Raw genomic sequence first — 15,852 nt, forward strand, 5'->3', positions numbered from 1 at the left:
GGGCGGATGTTGCCCATCTTGACCATGGATCGGCCGAAGTCGTAGAGGAAGCGCTGGGGGTTGGCGGATGGACATCTCGGTCTCCACCTGCAGGGTGTTGGAATCCCGGCGAGTTCCCGTCGCCGGTGATTGCCGAACACCTGCGCTCACAAGCTCACGAACAGTGACAAGGAACAGAGAAGTTTTTGGTGCTGCAAACTGGCAGCGTTTTTCTCATTTGATTGCTGAATATAAAGGGAATTACAAACTCTAACTCCTAATCGTGGCAGAGTGCTGCCCTACATGCGCGGCATGCCGCCACTCCGAACGCGCCATCCCACGTTCAACGAACACGCCACGCAGCTCCTGAAGACTCGGTTCTGCATGCTGCCATGCACTGAGCTCCTACACACACGCACTGCCGTTGGCACACAGTCCGGCTTATTGACCACTAACACACACAAGCATCAAGATTAACACTAACATTCTCCTCCTAAGCCTGATGCTGAAGCTTGATGTTGACGACGCCAATTCGATCGCGTAGCTCCTGGAACTTGGCACGAGCAAGTGAATTCGTCATAATGTCTGCAAGCTGATCACCGGTAGGAATCTGCTCCAGACTGATCTTCCCGTCCTCCACACTCCTGATGTAGTGGTATTTAGTTTCTATATGCTTGCTCCTCTCATGGTGGACGGGGTTCTTTGCAAGATCAATGGCAAACTTGTTGTCTACCTAGAGAATTGGCGCTCCAGGCTTGCCTCCAACCAGATCTTTCAGCAAACGAGCCAGCCAAACTCCTTGACAAGCATCATATGCTGCAGCTATGTACTCAGCCTCACAAGATGATAAAGCCACCACCTTCTGCTTCCCTGAGTTCCATGTAATTGGACTTGAACCAAGACAATACAGCATACCACTAGTGCTCTTCCTATCATCAATGTCACCAGCATAATCACTATCACTGTAGCCAATCAGCTGGTGACCATCACTCCTTCCTCTTCTGTAGAACACACCCAGATCAAGTGTTCCAGCCACATATCTAAGCAGATGTTTCACAGCCGCTCAGTGATCATCCTTTGGCTTCTCCAAGAATCTACTCACATAATTGACTGCATAGGTTATGTCTGGCCGTGTGTTCATCAGATAGCGAAGACCTCCAACCAGGCTTCTGTACTCCGTGGCATCCACCAGGGGGCTCTCACTCTCCTTGCTCAACTTCAGCCTTGACTCCATAGGGACTGCACAAACATTGCAATCAGACAGGCCACTCCTTTCTACCAGCTTTGCTGCATAAGCTGCCTGCTCAATCCTTATTCCCTCCTCTGTCTGCTGAACCTCAAGGCCAAGATAGTATGACAGTAGGCCCAAATCACTCATACTGAACATCTTCTTCATCTCTGCCTTGAACTTGTTGATCCCAGAGCGCCTTGTGATGATAAGATCATCCACATACACTCCAACTATGAGCCTTGCCTCTCCTGAGCCATGGATGTACACACCATGCTCTGCTTCACTCTTCTGGAAACCAAGTGCCAGCAGTGTGCTGTCCAACTTGGCATTCCAGGCCCTGGGCGCCTGCCTCAAGCCATATAGTGCCTTCTTAAGCTTCAGCACCTTGTGCTCTGCACCTTCAACTATAAATCCTGCAGGCTGCGCCACATACACTTCCTCATGTAGCTCTCCATTCAGGAAGGCGCTCTTCACATCCATGTGATGCACCTCCCATCCCTCATGTGCCGCCACAGCCAACAACACATGAACAGATTGCAATCGAGCTACTGGAGCAAAGACTTCAGTGAAATCAATACCTGGGCGCTGAACATAGTCCTTGGCTACCAGGCGCACCTTGTGCTTCACAATCGCGCCGTGCTCGTCTCTCTTGACCTTGAACACCCACTTCAGGCCAATGGGCTTGTGGCCGGGCGGAAGATCAACAAGACTCCAGGTCTTGTTCTCCTCGATCGACTGCATCTCCGCCTCCATGGCACGCCTCCAGCACTCCTCCTGCTCCGCTTCCTTGAACGACGCCGGCTCTTCTGCTGAGGCGAACAGCAGCTCCCCGCCGTCGAGCACACGAGGTGCCGCCCCGGCGGAGACTCTGGACCCAGCACGTTGTCGAGCTTGCGGAAGCGCGCTGGGACGTCATCGTCGTGGTCGGCGTCCAGTGCGTCGTCGAGGTCGCTTGGCGGCGTCGCGAACTCGACGGGCTCGAGCGGTGTGTGCGCCGCGCTCGGTGTCTCCGGGGACGACATCGTGGGCGCGCTCGGCGTCGATGGCGTCGTGGCCGTGGGCGGGGATTTCACGACCGCAGGGCTCCCCCCGCGGGCTCACCCCCCACGACCTGCTCGGTGAAGACTGAGTACTCGACGGTAACTCCTCCGCACCGCCGCCATCGCCTCCTCCAGCTTCCACGCCCCAATCCCACTGGGCGTCTTCATTGAACAAGACGTCGCGCGTCACGCTGACGCGCCCGTCCACAGGGTTGTACACCATGTACGCCTTGGATCCCGCTTCATAGCCGACCAAGATCATCAGCGTGCTCCGGTCCTCCAGCTTCTTGAGATGCGGCTTCGTGTTCCGCACATGAGCAATGCAACCAAAAGTGCGAAAGAAGCTCACCGCTGGACGTTCGCCATGCCAGGCCTCATAAGGCGTCTTGCCGTCGAGGTTGCGTGTGGGCGATATGTTGAGGATGTACGCCATGTTGACAGCCTCGCCCCAGAACATCGCCGGCAACGCCTTCGCCTTCATCATGCTCCTCACCATGCCACCACCGTCTGGTTGCGGTGCTCCACAACCCCATTCTGTTGTGGAGAGTAGGGGGCTGTGAGCTGCCGCTGGACGCCCTCCTCTGCGCAGTAGGCCCTGAATTCTACCAAGGTGAACTCTCCACCCCAGTCTGTGCACATCACCTTGAGCTTGCGGCCCGACTCCACCTCCGCCGCTGCCTTGAATCGCTGGATGGCCGCCGGCGTCTGGTCCTTGCTTGAGAGAAGACAGAGCCACATGTACCGGCTCATGTCATCTACCAGCAGCAAGAAATAGCGGTTTCCGCTCGGCGGCGTCGGCGTGATGGGCCCGCAGATGTCGCCGTGCACCAGGTCGAGGATGTCCACCGCTCGGCGCCGCGCCTGCGCCGGGAATGAGCTCCTCCTCTGCTTCCCGGCCAGACAGCTGTCGCACACCTGATCAACGCGATCAAAGTGCGGCAGCCCCCGAACCATGTCGCCGTTCTGGAGCTTCTGCAGCGCCTGGAAGCCAATGTGGCCGAAGCTCTGGTGCCAGCGCCATACCTCATCAGCCCGCCGTGCCGCCAGACAGATCGGGCGCGCGATGTCGAGGCGGATGGTGTACACGCGGGTGGGAGAAGACGCCTCTGCTCGTCGCGGATCCGCATCACCCCATGCTTGATGTGGCCATCATGGTCTTCCTCGTCCAACTGCCCAACACTGATGAGGTTGGTGTCGAGTCGCGGGATGTAGTAGACGCCGTTGAGCTGCCGGTGCTCGCCATTCTTGCAGGAGAAGAGCACCCTCCCGCGCCCCTCGATCTTGACCACCGAGCCGTCCCCGAAGCGCACCATTCCGGTGATGTTGCCATCGAGCTCGGAGAAGACGGCGCGCGACCCGGACATGTGGTTGGTCGCGCCCGTGTCGAGGTACCAGAGGGCGTCATTAGAGGGGCCATCCCTGTCGAGCTGCGCGAGGACCTTCCCTTCCACCAGCTGCAGCAGAGCGCCCTCCTCCGGCCCCTTCGCTGCCACGGCGGAGCGCTGACCTGCGCCGCTCGAGAGGTGGGGGAGATCTGGATCGAACTCACCATCGCCATCATTAGCGTCCCCTCTTCCTCATCCGCCTGGGCCACATGGGCCGCCTTGTTCTTGGGCTTCGTCGGACACTGTCGGGCCCAATGGCTCATCTTCCTGCACCGGCGGCATTGATCCACCGCAACCTTTTGGCCCGGCCCAGCGTTCGTGCCCCCGCCGGACGGAGCGCGCCGCGCACGTCCCGGGCGTGCGCCGGAGTTCGATCCAGCGGAGGTGCCCTCTCCCTTCTGCTGCCGCGCCTGCGCCTCCCACTGTTCCCGCGTGAGGTACAGCTTGCCGTCAGCGCATGATGGCGGCGCTTCGTCGTCCTCGGCGTCGGCGTCCTGCGCCGCGCGTAGCCGCCCACTGGCATCCTCCAGCGTCAGCGTGGCGAGGTCCGCCGAGACTTGGATCGCAACGGCCACCCGGCGCAAGGACTTGGGGACGACTCGGAGGAGCTTCTCCACCATCTTTCGCCGTGAAACCGTCTCACGTATGGTCTCGAGCTCGTCGGCGAGATTCTGCAAACGAATCTTGAAGTCGTCGACTCTCTCACTGGCGGTGAACTTGATGTTCTCGAACAAGCAGAGGAGACGCTGTGCCTCTGTCTTCTGGACTTGGTCGCTGCCGACGCGCCTGGCCCTCACCGCGTCCCACGCCTCTAGCGCGGTGTCCTTCGCCGCCAGCGCCGCCACCATCTCCGGCAGAACGGCGCTGGTGATCGCGTCGAGCGCCATGCGGTCCTCCTGGAACGAGATGCCACCGGGCTCGATCGCCTCCCATAGGTTGCGAGCCTGCATCTTCACCTCCATCACCAATGCCCACTGAGTGTAGTTGGTCTTGGTGAGCTTCGGCCAATTCGGTGTGACACCAACGATCTCCCGTACGATGCGCACCTTGTCACCGCTACCACCGGCGCTGTCACCCTGGCTAGGTTTCTTCGGTGACTCAGGAGGGGTCTCCACCTTCTTCTCTCCGTTGCTCGACATGAGCGCCCAACGGATCGCTGGATCACGATGCCAGCGGCGATACCGTGCCGCGATCGATTCCCTCGGCTCCTCCTCCCGGCTCTTGATACCAAATGTTGGAATCCCGGCGAGTTCCCGTCGCCGGCGATTGCCGAACACCTGCGCTCACAAGCTCACGAACAGTGACAAGAAACAGAGAAGTTTTTGGTGCTGCAAACTGGCAGTGTTTTTCTCCTTTGATTGCTGAATATAAAGGGAATTACAAAGTCTAACTCCTAATCATGGCAGAGTGCATCCCTACATGCGCGGCATGCCGCCACTCCAAACGCGCCATCCCACGTTCAACAAACACACCACGCAGCTCCTGAAGACTCGGCTCTGCATGCTGCCATGCACTGAGCTCCTACACACACGCACTGCTGTTGGCACACAGTCCGGCTTATGGACGACTAACACACACAAGCATCAGGATTAACACTAACACAAGGAGCCCAGGTGGCGCCGGACAGGAGAGGTGGCGCTGGCAGGGGAGGCGGGCCGTGCGGGGTCAACCGAGCGGTGGCGGTGGCGCGCACGTCGGCAGTGCACGGGCAAGGCACGCGGCTGGGCTCGGACGGGCGGGGGAGGGAAAAGAGAATGACAGGTGGGGCCCAATTGTCAGATTAAAAAATGGAAGCCTGTTTACTAAGCCCTGCTGGACTGGAGGTTGATATATGAGTGAGCAAAATTTAGAAGTGGGCTTCTAAATAGACATTTGCTCACCCAAATTTAGCAGCCCTACTGGAGTTGCTCTCAGGGCTGCATCAGATCCACAGCCACCGGCCGCCAAGGCCGCACCCGCTAGCCATCGTGCAACGGAGTCGCCACATTCCGAGACCCCGGCCAGCCTCCCAAGACCCTAGACCCTTTCGTTTCTCCACTTCTCCATTGCTGCCACCAATGCCTCCTTCCCGACACCGGCCACCATCGAAATTCGTCACCTCCGGTGAGTCTCCCTTCGATTTATCGCGGCCACAACTTGCCCTTCCTCTCCGCGGCTCGTTTGAGCCCTCACCCACTCAATTCCTCCACCACCGCCATCCTCTGTCAGGCCAGCTCTCCACCGTCGCTCCCTGTCATACGAGCCGTGGTGAGCCTTGCTGCCCCACCGCCTTCCTCGCGCGCCCGCCGACCTTGGCCTCACTTGCCACTCTCGCCACCCTACCTCTCACCACCGTTGACTCGGGGCATGCGTGGCACACCGTGGCCGCGCTCTGGACACGGTCAAGGCAGAAAGGATCTTGGTGATGCCCAGAGGGGAGGGGGTGAATAGGCGAACCTGTAAAACCTAAAAATTTCCCACACAAGTTAAATCTTTCGAAACTTCCGATCCTATCTAGGAAAATTCGATGGACCGGAACTTCCGACAAAACAAGGAAACTAATACGAGATTCAAAATCTGAGATGAATCTGAAGAGCCTGTTTGAATGAAAAGTTTACCAATGTGTCCTAGAGAGCCCTGCAAGTGATTTTCACACAATGAAACAACACATAAACATAGATCGAGACAAAACAAGCTCAAGATGAATAAGAACAAGATAAAAGCAATAAGAACAAGTGATACAAGATTTATCCCGAACTTCACTCTCACTAAGGGAGCTATGTCTCCGGTGACGAGCTCACAAAGAGCAGAGTTGTCAACTAACACTTTCCCTTACTTAATCAACCGCAAAGAAGGCTTTAGTCACTACTAGCAAAGTCCACAAAGGACGGGGCAATAAAACTTCCAGTGGCGCGCACACACACATGAGCGGATGCTCCACGGGCGACGCCTAGCCGTTGTGAAGCAAGCTTCAAGAGTAACAAACGCGAATCAAAGAATGGAGATGCTTCTAGTGCTCTTGAAGTTTCTCAAGACCAAAGCCATATCTTCATTAGTTGAGCCCTGATCACTTGAGTCTTCTTTTGTTGACTTGAGGTTGAGCTTGATTCAACTTTGTTGCTTGAAGTGACATTGAGTGATACACTCTTGTTCACCTCGTGGCTAAGTGACTTTGCCGCATCCCTCTCAACCAACTATTCATGGAGTATTTCACCAAGAAGTTGATTTGGTGTTTTGGTCTTGAATTTTGGGTATCTCTACTCATTATTGCAAGAGTGGGATTTCTTGGAGTGAAAGCTCTAAGCAACTTCTTTGTGACCTTGTGATCATCCCACTCCATGCTCCCAAGAGAGGTAATGTCGGTGTCCCGACCCGGGGGCCCGGATCCCAACTAGTAAATGCTGCGTGTTTCCTCGGCCCAGATGATGATGCAAGAGACAACACAGTAACACACGATTTATCCTGGTTCCGGCCGCGGGGCCGTACGTCCAGCAAAGGGGGTGTGCGAGGGCACTGTATTATCTTGCACCCAATGTGCTTGTAGTAGGGGATACAAGCGAGGCGAGAGAGGGAGGAAGGCTCCCAAGTCTCTGCTAGAAGAGGGGTTGAATGTGGCGAATAGGGATGCCGGAGCGTAAGTGATGATGGATCTCGTCTGGAAGCGTCCCGTCTAAAGGAAGCCCGCCTCCTCCTTTTATAGTCACATGGAGGGGCGGCGTGCATGAGTTGGGGAGCGTGGAAGTCGTTGTTTTCCCCCGAATCGCGGGGGTACAGTGGTCGGATACTGTAGAAAGTACACTGTGGGGCATGGCGACTAGAGAGGCGGTCGTCCTGGATATCGTCCTTCGTCCCGCGAAGATCGCGCCGGTGTCCTACCAGCCCCTGCAAGTGGCATGGTCGTCGCTATCGGATGTACTGTCTTCCAGACGTGGCATGATGGCATTTCGTGGGCCCTGTAGGTCAGGGTCTTGCGTGCGCCGCCGGTCGGAGTACTGGCGTGCACATTAGGAGTTCCAGGAGGCACGTGGAAGTCCCGGACCCCCCTCGAGGGGGTCCGGGGCCCCGGCTGTGGTGACGGGCGCCCCTCTTCGAGGGGTCCGTGGCGACACCGGACCTCCCCCTCAGCGGAAGATGAGCCCGGGGCCAGACGTATGATGAGGTGGAGTCCGGTCAACCGGAGTTGGCAGAATAGTAACGGGGACTGCGCTGAGCACGTCTTGTCCCGCGTCGCAGGTTCCACAGTGCCGCCACAGCGCCCGGGATGGCGGAGCAGTGACCGGGGGTGATGGATGGGACTCCTGTCACAGCTACTGTGGGAATGGCGGCCTGACGCCGCCTGTCTTGAGCACTGTGGAAGAGTGATGGGCATTCAATGCCTCCGTACGTCGAGCGGTTAGGCGGTGGGGCCGTTCGTCCCTTGTGCCGAGGGGTGGCCTCGAGCGAGGCGGAGATGACTTACCCGCTCGAGGGTAGATTCGCTACCCTCGAGCGAGGCGGAGATGCGTTGCGCGGTCGAGGGTCCCGAGGGAAGCCCTCGAGCGGGGCGGAGATGAGTGACCCGCTCGAGGGTGGGTTCGCTACCCTCGAGCTAGGCGGAGGTGCAGGGCGCAGTCGAGGGGTCTCGACGGGGACCCTCGAGCGAGGCGGAGATCGTCCCGCGGGTTCGAGGGGGATGCGAATGGGCTGCACGCTGGGCTTCTTTGAGTCCTTTCCTTTCTTCCAGATTTGGAAGGAGGCCGTGGGCCTTCGTGGGCTCAGTCGCTTAACATGTGTTTGCATTTTTGAAGCAGTCTGAGTACCCCAATTAGGGTGTCCCAAATTGTGGTACCCGACAGTAGCCCCCGAGGCTTTGGTCGAGTCAAGAGATTCGGCCAAAGGGTAATTCGGCGATTTCTCCCTTGACGTGATCGGACAAAGTCGTGCACCTGCTAGGCGCGCCTGAGCGCGGGCCCAGCGGATGTGACAACTCGTCGGTCGGAGTAGTGCGCCTGCGGGGAGGATACTTCGAGGCGCGCGCCTCTTTGTTTGTTTGTTCCGGGGACAAGACGTGTCCGCGTGCTGAGGGGGGCTAGGGTGACGACGGCGTCTGCTGCTCGGCAGCTGGCGCTTTCGTCGCACTATCCCGCACTTAAGGCCTTGGCCCTGCCTTCCCTGGTTGCCTTGCAGCGCGCCGTTCGAGGGCGGTCGGCCTGAGCCGATGCTGTGCCGCCTAGTGTCCAGGGGCTCAGCTTCGCTTTATTTCATTCAGTCGCGTCTCGGCGCGGTGATCGAGGGCATCCTTTGCTCATGGAGTGCCGCGCCGTCACTGGCGATCCAAGCCCCCGCTTTTCGATAGGCTTGAAGCTTGGTGCCCGGCGCAGCTATAAATAGGGGTCGTGGGGGTTCCCTTTCCTCTCCAACCTCCCAGCTCTTTCTTCCAGCATCGCCTAGATCTTGTAATGTTTTCCTTTGCCTTTCACGACCGGCCCCTAGATGGGGTGGCCTGGCTTTTTTTAGGCTTTGGCGCTAGAAGAATGCTTGCGAGCAGTGGGGGAAGACCGGAGTGGGCGTGCGCACCATCCCTCAGCTTAAGTGGGATCAACAGAAGAGCATTGGGCCCGTGGGGTCCTGCTCCTGCGATGTACCCTAGCCTGAAGGGGGATGGAGACGCCTGACCGTGGCGCTGGCGCCAGGTCTGGCGGCTGTTTTTCGCATCGTCCCCCCCGGCAACAAGGTTGCTCTCGGGGAGATGGTGCGGAGGGCGCTGTCCGCCAGCTCGACCCACCGTGTGGTCTTTGGTGGAGGAGAGGCTAGAAGAAGGCTTGCGAGGAGAGCATCCCGCTGGACCTGTGCGGCCTGGGGGCTGCTCCTCGCATCCCTAGCGGCCTGGCCGTTGCGTCAGCCAGGGGCTTGGTGCCTTTCTTCGTCGCTCGCTCCTCCCCAAGACAGGGAAAATTGCCACGTAGGTGGCAACGTGTTTGTATCTTTCGACGGCCTCGCGCCGGTAACCCTTTGTAATCTTTATTTACATTGAGCAATAAAGTCCCCCTTTCTTTTTACGGGAAGTATGATCGAGGGTATAGGGGCATACAGAGGGTCACATGCCTCGAATATGTGTGAAGTCTCCTTCGCGGGGGCGCGTCAGCGCACCCGCGGGTGTAGCCCCCGAGGCCTTGGAGGAGAATTTGTGCTCATCCAAGGGCTATAAACGTTGCCCCACTGGGTCGCCTCACCGGGATGGTCGTCCAGCGTCTTTTCAACCGGCAACGGCACTCTTTCAGCAGCCCTCGACATTCTCTGTGCTGGAACAACGATCCGGCGTTTAGCTTAACCGTCAGGAGGGCGCACGTAAATAGCGGAGGATTTGGTTACACACGTGGAGCTTCGTAGTTGACGGTCGTCGACTTATTCGAGGGTGCGATTGGAACCGTGGTGTGCGAGGAGCCCCCGAGCCCAGGCCCGTGGGAAGTCGTTCAGGGGAACCCTCGACTTTGATTACGACCCTCGTCGCCCTTCCGCAGGGAGGAGGGGCGAAGCGCACCACGCTATCCATGCTCGGGCCGCGAGCTATGGCTGCTTCGGTGAGATGTTAGCGGGTAGTTCAAGCGGACGTCCATGCTCCGTTCGATAGGGGTCGGCTCGTGGTCCATGGGCACTTCTCATAAAGCGCTCGCGAGGGTTCGCTAGGCGGGGCTCGGACCCATTCGATAGGATCTGAGGGCTCGATGCTCTCCCTCGATGGGATCCCCCTTCTAGGCACCCTCGACTGGCCTTGAACACTGCGTAGGATGTCTCGAACTCTGCGTTCGAGGGTGGCTTGTACGGCACATCCTTGCAGTTCCTGACTCTGGCGATTTGGGGCGCCTGTCGAACCCTCGAAGGGCCAGGCTTCGAACCCCTGATCAGTAAGGCCTCGAAATGTGATTCCTTCGAGGGTAAGGGGACCCCTAAAGGAATATTCCATCTTGATTCGAAAACGACGCAGAGTCGCGAGTCACGCACGCCGGTCTTCCCGCTAGTGGTGGGCGACGTGGCCCGATTCGTGCGGTGAGGTGCGCGCCTTTTCAGGCGGCAGCCTCGGGCAGTCGAAGCGGCGTGGGCGGCGGCTGACGGATGGGATAGTGCAACAGTCGCGCCGCACCCGCCGGTTACCGTGCTGCAGTTATTGCTGCGTGCGCACGTGGGAGACTCCGCGGTCGCGGGGCCCAGCCGTCAGCGACAGAGAAATCTACCGCACTCAATGCGGTAGATTCGGGCTGTGGCTACGGCTCCGCCCATCACGGTGGAAAAAAACGAAAAGAAAGGGGGTGTTTGGGCTCACCTGGCTATTTGCCTTCGTCTCGCTTCGCCTTCTCCGCCTCCCCTGCATCCTGAGCCCGCAGCCAAGAGCAAAAGGAGGAAGAGGAAGGAGAGAGAGAGAAAGAAAGAGAGAGACAGAGCACCTTAGCCATTTCGGAGCCTTCACTCCCGCATCCCCCCTCGACTCGCAGAGATGTCGGACATCCAGGAGCCATTGCCGTGGGGGAAATCCTCCGCCACCGTGGTGGTTCTGGAGCATTTGGTCGCCGACCGGCTGCTACCGCGGATCTCTAACACGGGGGCGCCGGCGTGGATTGCCCCACGGCCAGAGGAGATCGAGCCGAAGCCCCCGCAGGGCTACGTCGTGAGCTTCGTGCGCCTTCACGAGCGAGACTTCGGCGTCCCCGTCAGCAGGTTTATGCGGGCGTTGTGCGATTACTATGGAGCGGAGCTGCACAACTTCAGCCCCAACTCCATCTCGCAGGCGGCGGTCTTCGTTGCCGTCTGCGAGGGGTACCTTGGGATAGAGGTACACTGGGATCTCTGGGTCCACCTGTTCCGCGGCGAACTCTTCGTCGAGAGCGCGCGGGGCCAACCGAGGCGATTCGCGCGGGCTGGTGGCCTGACGTTCCACGTGCGTCACTCCCGGAAGAACCTCTACATTGCGAGCAGGATGACGACGAACAACGCCGGGTGGAGCCGAGGGTGGTTCTACTTTCGGAACTACCGTGGCGCGCTCCCGGCGTTCACCAACAGAGTTCTCCGGGAGCGACCGCCGAAGTGGGACTGGGGGGTGTCGCCCCCTGCACAACAAGACAAGCTCGAAGTCCTCACTGACGCGCTGGCGCACCTGGCGAGGAAGGGGTTGACGGCAGCTGCCGTCATCGCAAACTTCCACCGGCAGAGGGTGATCCCTCTCGTGGAAAGGGCCCTGCCGATCTTCCAGCTCACCCCCGGGAGCCAGGTGGAGGGCTCAAGGACATCGTTCAAGCTGCTCGCCCGCACCACCGCCGCCCGGTGGGCAAAGTACGCGGTGGCAGAGTTCCCCCAAAATCCCGAGGATCTTTGGAGGATCAAGATGCGCCCCGAGACGGGGTACATTTCTCTGGTAAGTTTTGACTTCGAATCCGGTGTGTGTTGTGTAGCCCCCTTTTCCTGACTCCATCTCGGGCGTGCTTTGCAGGGGTTGAGGTGCGGCACCTCGAAGCCCCCGATCCCGGAAGAACGCCAGATCAACCGCCTCCACGCGGAGAAGATGAAAAGGCGGAAGGACGCGGCGGAGGCAAAGGCTGAGAGGAAGAGGAAGGCGAAGCACGACAAAGCGTGCAAGCTTGCTCGCGCGGAGGGGAAACCACGGCCCCCCACGCCCGAGTCCTCGGAGGAGGATGAGGAGGAGGCCTCGGACGCCGAGGACCACGCCCTGGGGGGCGATGGGATAGGAGCGGGTGCGAGCCCCCCGCCGACCTACCAGTGGGAGGAAGACGAGGGGGCGCCGGCGGCGCCGGAGGAGACAAGGGCCGTGGCAGAGTCACCGGCGCACCCATCCCTCGAGGGGACAGAGCGGGAGTCGTCGCCTCCGGCAGCCGGTGAGGTGACGCCCGCGCCCCAGGTGCTGATCCGTGGCGACGAGGCTGCGGCGGGTGCGGAGTCAGGGCAGTCTTCGAGGGGCGGCACGGTGCCTCGGGCCCAAAGAAGCGCCACGAGGAAGCGGAGCATGAGTGCTCGATCCGGGTAAGTAAACTTTGGGTTTCGTTTCTGTTACGCGTTTGGTCGATTTCTCGATCCTGTTGTCCTCAACTTACGTTCCTCGATTTTCAGCCCTAGGGCCGTCCCCAAGGATGCGGTGCAGCTTGATCCGGCTAAGGCCCTCAAGACCGGGGCACGCAGCACGCTGCACACGACGCCGCAGCCCCTGCCTACCGTGGACCTCGTGGCGGAGGCGGCGAAGCTGCGGGCGGCCGTGGCCCGAGGGGCCCAGGCGGCCCAGCAAGCCCGAGTACAGGAGGAGGGGGGCGACGCCGGCCAGAGCGGTGCTGAAGCAGCCGCTCAGGCAGACGACGTCGAGGAGACCGGCCGGGGCAATACGGGTGGCGCCGCCCGGGCAGTCATTGAAGTTGAGGCCGGTCAGGGCGACGCGGCCAGCGCCGCCCGACCGGATACGGTAGGAGAAACTGGCGGGGGGGGGGGCGCAGGAGCGCCCCGCCGACCATGTGGAGGAGGAGGCCCTCGTCCTCGAGCCCCTGAGGGCTGAGGCCGAGGGCGTCGCAGAGGAAGAGACGGCGCAAGGGGCGTCGGGGGTGGAAGGAGCCCCCGTCTCGGAGCCCACCGAGGCCCGGGACGATGGTATCGTCGCGGTGGTGCCGGTGCCAACAGCGCAAGGGAGCGCGGCGATGGTGGTGGAGCTGCCAGACAGCAGCGAGGAGTACGGGGACTCGATGGACATCGACCCTACTGCTGCGGCTAGCGCCGCCGCGCAAATTGCCGAGTTCGCGTCGGCCAGCGCGGACGTGCTCGAGGCGGGGGCGTCCGAGGGGCGTCATCTCGGGGCGATCGTCCCGTCCGGGATCCCCTCGGAGTTCCTCCGCAAGGAGCAAGAGGAGGAGGAGGCCTGGAACACGTAGCTTGGTGTCGGCCGCAAGATCCTACAAGCTCTCGACAACGCGTTCCAGCTCCATCAGGGGGCGGATTACCAGGTCAGCCAGGTAAATACTTTCCCCTGAAAATTGCTCGGATTCGATTCATCCTTAACATGTTTTTACCCACGCCTTCCCACCTGCAGCGGCTGAGGGACATCTCGCGCGAAAAGAGCGCCGAGATGACCCGGATGTACTCCCAGATGAGCCAGCTCGGGCAGCTCAACGCCGAGCTGGTGCTCAAGAACATCGACGCCAACACAAAAATGGCAGATCTGGGAGCGCGTCAGCAGGCGCCGGAGGAGGAACTGGCGCGGGTTACCGGTGAGCGGGACGTCCAGAAGGCGACAGAGGAGCAGAAGGCTCGGAAAACTGAGGCGCAAGCTGCCGAGCTGCAACGCCTCCGGACGGCGCTCGAGGAGAAGGCTCGGGAAGCCTAGGCGCAGAGCGCCGAGCTACAGTGCCTCGGGACATCGCTCGAGCAGCAAAAGATCGAGCTCCTCCACAAGGAGGTGGCCATAGCTGCGCTCACCGGGACCCTCCAGGAAATGGGCGAGGCCCTCGAGGGGAAGGAGGTGGCCTTCTAGAACGTGGGGGGCCGCCCTTAGGGAGAAGGAGGCCTCCTTGTCCTCGCTCGAAGAGGCCGCCCGAGCCCAGAGGGAGGAGGCACAGAGGAACATCACAGGTGAGTACCTTCGAGTTTTCGTCGATTTGTTTCCTTTCATAGCTTACGTTGATTTCCTTTGCCCAGAGCTGAGGCAGAAGGTGGCGGACGAGTCCGCGGCGAAGGAAGCAGTCCACACGGCGCTCACGGCGGTGCAAATGGAGTTTGCTGAGCTGGAGCAAACCGCCGTGAGCGTGTGTCAAGAGCTTGAGGGGGAGGGTGCTATCTCGGGCAGTTCGGTGACCAGCCGCCTGCGCGCGCTGGGCGGTCGTATTGCCGAACACGCCATAGCACCTTCCGTCTCGGTGTCCTGCGGGCCCTCGCCGTGGCCTCGACACACTACCTCATGGATCTCCAGAGGGTGTCGTCGGGGTACGTCGTTCCCGATGATGCTGATGCGGACACCGCACCGGCCATCATGGACGAAGCCGACGCAGCCGCAGAGGAATTTGCCACCGTACTTGCTGAGAAGCTCGAAGCCGACATCCCTCCCATTGCTGAATTCAACGCCCCTGAAGACCCGCAAGGGGGGATGGTAGCCTGTAGGAAATCTGGGCCTCGAAGCCCGTGTAATAGATTAGTGAACATATCATAGTCGCGCTTTGTAATCGCATCCTATGAATATAAGAGATTTATTTTCGTTAAATTGACTGTGTGGCCCATCGAGGCCTTGTGCGTTCGATCCTATGTTTCTTTACTTTATTTCCGTGTTCTCGTATGCGACTTAGATAAACGTCTGCGAGGAATTTCGCGTTCATAAGCAACGTAGGCGTAGGGTGGTGAGGGGGGTGCCGTATCCCGGAGGCGTAGGCGGCCCCACGACTCGGCCGGCCCCGTACCGTAGTTGCTTACGCCTCGCGTCCATTTTTTTCCAACGATACGAGAAGCTTAGGGTCGAGACGGAAGTATTTCGAAAAAACATTGGCGATTTTTTGGGGACATTCGGGGGTTCCCCCCGTAGTAGCCCCCGAGGGAGGCGTGGCTTTGCCAAGGGTAAAGCCAGGCGTACCTCAGTGGTTGTGTGCATCCGAGCCTTCGAGGGCCCGGAAGGTTCCCAAAAATAAACAAGTAATGTGTACTTCTTTATTATTTCAGGAAAATTAAACTGCGAGCACAAACAATGTACAAAAAGCTCGAAATTCTAAGGATAGAAGCGACGTAGCTGTTGTATGTTCCAAGCGTTGGTGAGGACTTCGCCTTTGTCGTTTGCCAGCTTGTACGTGCTGGGTTTGAGCACCTCGGCGATTATGTACGGTCCTTCCCATGGAGGTGAGAGCTTGTGGTGGCCCCTGCTGTCCTGTCGAAGCCTCAGCACCAAGTCCCCTTTGTTGAGGTCTCGGCGTCGGACCCTCGGCGCTTGATACCTTCGTAGGGACTGCTAGTAGCGCGCGGAGTGTAGGAATGCCACATCTCGAGCCTCGTCCACTTGGTCCAGTGAGTCTTTGCGAGCTCGCTGGTTTTGTTGCTCTTGGCATGCCTTGACCCTTGGCGATCCGTACTCCAAGTCAGTGGGGAGTATGGCCTCGGCGCCATAGACAAGGAAGAACGGGGAAAAGCCCGTGGCTCTGCTTGGGGTCGTCCTCAGGCTCCAGATGACCGAGGGTAGCTCCATGAGCCACCTCTGACCGAATTTGTTCAGCTTGTTGAAAATTCAAGGCTTCAG

The sequence above is a fragment of the Panicum virgatum genome, chromosome 1N (assembly GCF_016808335.1).
Source record: "Panicum virgatum strain AP13 chromosome 1N, P.virgatum_v5, whole genome shotgun sequence".
Taxonomy (NCBI): Eukaryota; Viridiplantae; Streptophyta; class Magnoliopsida; order Poales; family Poaceae; genus Panicum; species Panicum virgatum.